Source organism: Trichechus manatus, unplaced genomic scaffold (genome assembly GCF_000243295.1).
Source record: "Trichechus manatus latirostris isolate Lorelei unplaced genomic scaffold, TriManLat1.0 scaffold00248, whole genome shotgun sequence".
NCBI lineage: Eukaryota > Metazoa > Chordata > Mammalia > Sirenia > Trichechidae > Trichechus > Trichechus manatus.
The window spans coordinates 769,602-777,999 of record NW_004444184.1 but is presented as its reverse complement, the minus strand read 5'-3'; positions in this window follow the sequence as shown (position 1 = coordinate 777,999).

Genomic DNA, 8,398 nt, shown 5'->3' with positions numbered 1-8,398 from the left:
GCTGAGTTCTTTATCTCTTCATTTGATGTTTTAGGGTTTCAGGACTGTTGTTTTCTCTGTTCAGCTTAGTTTTTCGGATCTTTGCTGTGGAGGGACAGCGTGGTGCTTCTGCTTAGAGCGCCATTTTGCCGGAAGTCTGAAATAAATATGTTTTAGAGAACTTGAAGGATCCTAGAGAGATAAGTTAATCTAATCTTTCATGCTTGGCAAATATTTCAGTCCTGTGTCAAGACCTCCCCCTCTGAAGTGCAGCAGATGTTATCATTGTGATTATGACACTCTGGAGCACCAAGTCCAAAGGGACTTCAGGATCCTTTACACACAGTGCTTTATGTAGTCCCTCAATGCCAAGTGATGGGAGGTGGCAAACAATAGAGAAAGGTGTTTGCCTCCTGAACCTGAGGTAGAAGAACATTTAAAGCATCCTTGGCAGATAAAACTATATACTGTTTTTAAAGATTTTTTGGGGAGAGCATTTCCAATCTTCTTTGGAAGCCCTTTGAAAAACAGAACAAATTTAATTTTCTTCTAATTGGAAATTATGCTGGCATAGGTTTTCAGTCTTGAACTGAAATTTCAAAGGCAAACTGGAATCTTTGCCTAGAAGCTTTTATATACTGGTAAAACTTCTTATTCTTATTGAAAGTTCTAGTTTAATTTGACATGCAAATTCATAGACTTCTAGAACTGGAAGGACTCTTAGAGATCATCTAGTATATATTATTTTATTTTTTGTTTGAGGGAACTGAGACCTAAAAGGTTAAATGACTTGCCAAAGGCAATATTGGCAAAGTTGAGACTAAAACACACTCCTCCTCCTTACTAGGATACTTTTGGCCACACTAAGATTCTGAATGCTGTTGTAGTATTTCATCACTTACTCTATTCTATAAAGTCTATTTCCTTTTGTTTCATATCAGTGGAATCTGAGAACAGCTCATACATTCACTCGTTTACTCACATTTGTTCAATATTCCTTTAGTATCTTCTATGGTCATTGCTCTTGGTCTTCATTGCCATTTTCAAGATAAGAACTCTTAATAAAGTTTAAAACAATCATGAAGTTATCCATTTCCTTCAGTGAAATACTTTAATTCTGATTCTTTTAATAATTCTTCATAGACTTTCATATACCTCATATTTTCAAAGTCCAGTGTCAAGTGGTGTCTGAATATAATAAAAGAAAAACCTAATATATCTGAATTTAATTTTATAATTGTAGTATATACTTGTTTTTATACCTAGAGAACTACATTATGAATTTGTTGTATAAGTTGACCTTGATTTTTTTCCTATCATACTTAAGGAAAAAAATAATAAGCTGCTCAAATAAATAAGGCAATGTATTTACTCTATGCATTACATTGTATTTGTACTGCTGAAATGTATTAAATTATTTTCAAATTACTGAAATGTATAAAAAATCATTTGGATTCTGCCTCCATATTGCCATTCACTGCTAGTGCTGAGTGATGACTATGTTGACAAATAAGCATAAATTTATTAAATGTTGTAAGAGTAATACCAAAGAAATGAACACAAACTTTATTCTCTAGGAGCTTACAATCTAGTCTTGAAGAAGACAAAGAAATATGTCTACAATGAAAATGTTATGCTATATATACTGTTCATATCACTAGAAAAAAGTTACTCTACAGAGACTACAGAGAAATGAGGAGAGCTAGGTCAATTCAGTTCAGAAACAGTCTTTGAAGACTTGAGTGTTAAGTCAGATGTTGAAGCAAGTAAAGTGTATATCTAAAGGAGATACAGGGAAAGGACAGTTCAGGTGTTGAAGATACTATCTTTCGAGGGAAAGTCTTAGGCAAGAATTCTTCCTCTCCTCTTTGAGCCAAATTAAATGACCTACTGTCATCATATGCTCCTTCAGAATGTTTAGATTCACATTCAGCAGCAGTTCCTGAGAGTTCATGTTCCAGGCACTGTGCAAGGCACTATGGCATGTCATCGCACTCATTCACCTGATCATTCTTGTATGTTGGTAGGTTGGCAGATTATTCTCAACCTTCTCCACCATGCTGTGCATCTTACTCACCACTGGACTCTAAAATGTATAAATTATGAGAAAGAGTGAAAGAGAGCAAGCTTTACCTCTATTTCCAAAGGTATTCAATTTAATATGCCTTGCTATTCGTATGTCATCCACACCAGGCGCTTGTTAGGAAGGCAGAATCTTAGGTCCCACCCCAGACCTGCTGAATCACAATTTTCTGAATCATCTTAACATTTTTTCATGTGATTTGTATGTATGTTAAATGTGAGAAGCTGCTTCACCATGTAATCATCTGAGGGAGCTTTTAAAATTACTGACGAATGGGCTGTATTTCAACACAAACCAAAATATCTGGTGATTGGGGCATCTGTAGGATTTAAGCACTCCCCAGATGATTCTAGTGTGACTCCAGGATGGAGACTTGCTACTATACTCTTTCCTAAACAAAACCTAAAGATAATCACATGGAGCTCTTGTTAACCAAGTAGATTACAGAGTTTAGGTTCAGGACCTAAGGAATCAGGAATCAGCATTTCCAGGGGAAAGACTTGTTAATCTGTATATTTAGCAAGCATCCCAGGTGACTTTGATCAACAGGAAAGTCAGAGGAAATAGTGGTAACCCTATGGTGTTCATTCCTTTCTTCTGGTGACCTTGTAGGAGCTCGTTTTTGCCTCCGTGCCCTTATATCCTTCTACCAGGTGACAATAGGCAGTGAACTCCACAAAGCTTGGAGCCAACACAGAAAGGAGAACCAGGGATGAGATATAGGTTCCAAACATCAGATAAGGTGGGGACAGATGAAGAGGTAGGACTCAAATCAGCCTACATCCCTTTGTCATTAGCTTACCTAGAGCAGTGAACGATTCTCAACAACACTAAATCTCTTTGTTTGGGAAATGACTGGTTCTGGAAGGGTGTGTTTCAGAGAAGATAATCATGGTTTTTAGGGGAGGAGAGAAAGAGTAAATCAAAATGGTTACTTTGATTGAAAGTCTTATGGTTCTATGTGAAGGTAAAGAGGAGGTATTCTTCAACAGTGTGGGAAGCTATCCTTTGGATTCTTTTCACTTTTAGGTGATCTCCAGATTGAGCAATACTGATCTTAAGAACGTGCAGCCTTTTTATTGGTGAATGTGTCACAAAGGGCAGCAACACATTTCTAATACTAATGTGAATTACAGTTATTGCATCTCTTCAATGTATCTGCTGACTTGACATAGAACACCAGATCGATTTGACAGATTAATGCTTAATAAAAAAGTTAGTTGTCTTTCAAGACTCTGTTCTTTTCAAGAATTGAATTGATTTATAGAATTATTTATGCTTTTATATGTTATATTTTATAGTAGGAGAGATACCCTTTATTTTAAGCATTGATATATACCCACATGTGTAGAGTTCTCTGCTAGGTTCTACAGAAATAAAATAATAGAAGATAAAGTCCCTGCCTCTGAAAGGCTTAAAGTTTATTTGGGAGGTCAGAACTTGAATGCATAAAGAAATAAACAACAATGGAGTGGAGCGTATATTGAGAACCAAATGAGAGAGTCTGACAGTTAAGTGCTAACAAGTTTAGAGTGCTGGCGGTGCCTATGGGTATCATGCTTTAGGGTCTTCCTCAGAAAGGTGCCTGTGTGAACTAAAAGTCTATTTTTTATTTCATCATCAATTCTCACAGTTAACACTTTAGCACTCATTAAACTCATCTTGATATTAGTTAAATAACTCTTTTTAATATTAGTTAAACGCAAATACAGTAGGAAAAAAAAAAAGAAGTACTTCCTTGGTTTCACCTGGTAGTAAACTTAAAGGTACTCCAGAGACACACTGTGTTATCTCATCTAGTTCGACTATCTAGAAAAATGACAAGATCCTAAGATAATTAGCCTTTGTAATATGCATCCAAACTGGACATTTGGTAGATAACTGTTGTCCTGCCTTCTCATTCTAGCAAGAGGTTGTGATTTCCCAACAAAGGCAGGGGAGTTGCAAAACAGCAGGACTTTGCTACAGTTAGTAATTAATGAGGTGCTAAAAGTACCAGAGCAGAGGCTCCCAGACGCAGAGTGTGACTCAAAGGGATAAGAAGCACCCAGCATTTCAAACAAGAGTGTCACTTAAATAAACAAAAAGTCAAGTGAGTCTAGTCTGTGGAATGGGAAATAGTCTATTGACATCAGGAGCCATCACACAACTGTGTAATACAATATCATAAGGATTAGTCACTACATTTTGCGACTGGTGAAAAATGGGAGTTTTTTTTCTCCCCCCTCCGTCTGGCAGAAGGTGAACAATTGTCTGCTTTGCAGTATTCAAGGAAGTCAAAACAAACTCTTAATGCACCATAGTGTTCAAATAAATAAGCAATCTGTTACAGGTTCCCACCAGCATGACTTTCCTCTGCCCTTTTAATGTATATTAATCAATCAAGTTAATTATTGATATTAGTGGACAAGCCAAAGTACTTTACTAATCAACTAATAGCTGGAGATCCAAAGCCTAGATAGAGTCTCTTTTCAGGAGGAGCATTACTAAGTGTGAAGGAAATAACAGGTCATTTTGGACAATTAAAGCTGCCTAAAATGCAATAAGTTTTCCTGTGGAGTGGACTTCCTGTATAAATTTCAGATAAGTGTTAATGTATTTCTCAAATTAAAATTTTAGGCTTTCTTTTTAGCTAAATAACAGATTGGCTCATATAATAAAGAGTATTACCTGTGAGTACTGCACACGTTTAAAAAATCATCTATTTGAGACCAAATGGTCAACAATTACTCTAAAGCAAAGATGAAGGGGTAGGGGGACAGGGAAGCCAGATTACTGGGAATGAAACATCCAGAATGGAATTAATGAGAATGTTGATGTTGTGAAAAATGTAACAAATGTCACTGAACAATTTGTGTACTAACTGTTAAATGGGAATCTAATTTGCTGTTTAAACTTTCACTGAAAACACAATAAATATTATTTTAAAAAACAATTTTAGGCTTTCTTCTCCCAAACATTTTCTTTTTGTACTCTTATTTAAATTTTGGAGTGGAAGCAACGAAAATGCGTCAGTATAATATGATTTATCCACACAGAACAACAGAAGCCCATCAAAGAGAGCTTACTATAGTATAGATACATATATTCAGGTAGTCTTTATATAGGTTCCCTGCTAAAAGGCAGAAGGACAGAAAAGATCTGATGTAACTCGGTTATCGTAGCATGGATATTATTCCTATCAGGAATTTCATAAAGATTTCTATCATAATTGATATATGGCACATACTGCTTTGATGACCTTGAGAAAATTTTTATGTTGGCTGAATATGTCTACCTGAGATTGAAAACACAAACCATGTGGGAGAATCTCTTAAATGCATTCAAGTGTTAAGATTTTAGAAGCATTAAGCAAGTCTCTGATTTTGCATTCTTTTCCTTTTTGTAATATGGAACTAATACATGTATATCTTGCCATAAAGGAACATGTAACATTTGAACATTTACATGTGAATGTGTGTTCATTGTATATGCACAAATCTTAATCTCATTGAATCCGGTTATTGAACTTTAAATTGTAGAAATAGTGGCTTCATGATAGGTTTATTTGATTTGATAGCATTTGTTGAACACTATCTCATTAAAAATACTACCTGCCTCATAATATTATTGTGAATTTGGAATTTTAATCACAGAGCCGGTATTTAATGAGTTTACTCCAGAGATCTTTGGCCTTGACACAAGTAGGTGAATGAGTTAATAGATACAAATCAGTGGTTAACTCAACAGAAATATTTCAGCTCTATCCATTAAGAAAGACTGATTTTTTTTTTCTTTTTTTTTTGTAAGAAAACTTGTAGAGGTTTTTAATGAGGGGAGGTAATTTTTTAGCAGGAACTTTATATGTTTTAAAGTGTATATGGAAAGGAATTCCCTAGATTAAATCTTTTCCTCCAACATACTCTAGAGGGAGTCAAATCTAAGAAAGTTATGTTTAATGCATTTCAACTGCTGTTTTTTTTTTTCTCCTTATGAATGCGTTTTCTTGGTGACAATCTGTTTTGACCCTCCTTAGTTAATAAGGACCAAGACCAGGAGCTGGTTAGAGCCTGGGGCTAATGAGGCCAAGATGGAGACTGACTCCTTTTGTGAACCAATTAACATCTTACAGAGAAAATACTCTCTTGGTCACAGGCTGCTTGGGTTAGCCTGTGAACCAATGCATATTTTGGCATTAATGGGGAGAGAGTGAGTGGCAGGGTGTGGAGTAAGACAGTATTTATGTACCAGGGAAAATCTTTCCTCTCAGATTGGAATAATAAACTCCAATACGGGTTCCAGTGCTGCCATTAATTAGCCGTGTCAGCTTGGAAACACCACTTAACCTCTTTGAAGTTCAATTTTTCAATTTTGTTAAAATAGAGGGTTGAGCTAGAAAGTCCCAGGTCTAAATTTTATATATCATTCTTACAGAAGATATCTTATGGTTTATATAAAAGTATGCCTTGGAAAATCTGAGTATAACCCGGTAGCTCCTAGGAAAATCCTGCAAGTCTAGCATTTTGTTCTTAATACATGTGTACAAGCATTAACAACACAAATAGGATTATGTGGCCTTCCCCAAACACCTCCTATGCTTTTTCACTTCTGTTCTTTTTTTTTCTTTCACATGGAATTCCCACAGCTTCCATCTCCAATGGTAGAAATCCTACATATTCTTCAAGGCCCAACTCAGCTGGTAGGTGCTCCATGAAAAAAAAAATCCTTGTTCCCGCAACATTATGGGAATAATCTCTATTCCCTCTTAACTCTCCTACGATTTTGCTTTTATTTATTTAATTATTTTTTGGCACTATCGCTTTCTGCCTTGCACTACTATTGTAGTCTTAAACTTTGAATAAACTCAAACCTTCTCCGAAAATGGGAAAGGCCATATCTGGGGGCAATGCAGAGTTCCCTCAAGGGACTCCTGCTCAATATATAGACAAATACTATGGCTCTGCAACTTGCTTGTGCCTGTCTGCTTGACATAGTCCCATTAATGACGATCTGGTAAAAAATGTGGCGACTTTGGAGTTCTTTTGAACTATCTGAAGCTTCCAAGAAACATCAAGAAAGCAGAATTGCTGTAGTCCTAATATTCCCAGAAATTAATAGAAGTGATTTCATTCAAACAAAGGTTTTTATGTTTTGTACTATGCCAACCTTAAAAGCAGTTTAAAAAAAAAATCTTTCTAAGTAAATTAGGCTAGATATTATGTGAAATGCGTTTTATTTAGGGAAAAAATAGTAGTTTTGTCTTGAAAAGAAATTTGTTCCTGAAAAATTAGTGTCTTTTGTCTTTCAAATTACTTAGGCCAACCCAAACATATGTAAATGAACTGAGATTGTGCAAATTTTCTTGACTATGAGGCTGAAAGGTGTTGGGGCAAAATCTGGCCTTCATGGCCCCACCCTCAAGGCTGCAGCTTGCCTGTGTAGCTCCAGGAGAACTACTTTGAAAACAATTCAGTTGTCTTATTTTTGAGTGATTTTTAAAAAAATGTAGAATTCATTTTGTAGTAGTTTATTTTTTTAATTTCAAGTGCTGTAATTTAAAACTTAAGTTGTATTTAGAAGCAGCAACAAAACGGTGTATTTTTTTCACTGTAATTAACTGTATACTAGAACCTAATTATTTTATCATGGTTTAAATTTTGCATATTTGCTTTATCTTATGTTGCTGATTTTTTTTTTTTTTTTTACTGAACTTGTAAGATTTTATCAAAGCAACTATTATGTGGTGACTTGCCTATATCATGAATTATTTAAGAATTTTATAGTTTTTTTAAATTAGAATTTATTTCAGATGTTTTGTTCATGATACTGTTCTTCAGGATTATGTGCTTATCAATGAAATAACCCCAAAGGAGTGAGAAAATAACTGGTAGACAGTTATATTCATGTATAATTACTGTAAATGATGACCATGTTAAGAAACCTCCAATATTTGCTACTTGCCAATCCTAATTTAGTTACAACAATTGGTAGACTCTCATACATAACTTTTGGCAAAGTCCCCATCATCTAAATGGCAAATTAACTCAGAGCATGTCTTTTGAAGATGCAGGGCATCTACCACTACCTTCCTATTTCCCTAGCCCGCCCCACAAAAGTAGCACACAGCCATATATACACCAAACCAAACCTGTTGCCGTTGAGTCCATTCTGACTCATAGTAACCTTATAGGATAGAATAGAACTGCCCCATAGGGTTTCCAAGGAGCTCCTGGTAGATTCAAACTGCTGACCTTTTGGTTAGCAGCCAAGCTCTTGACCACTGTGCCACCAGGGCTCCTAGTCATATATGGAATATCATTTTCTAAGGACTGTTTTTTCACACAGAGCAGAGCAGAC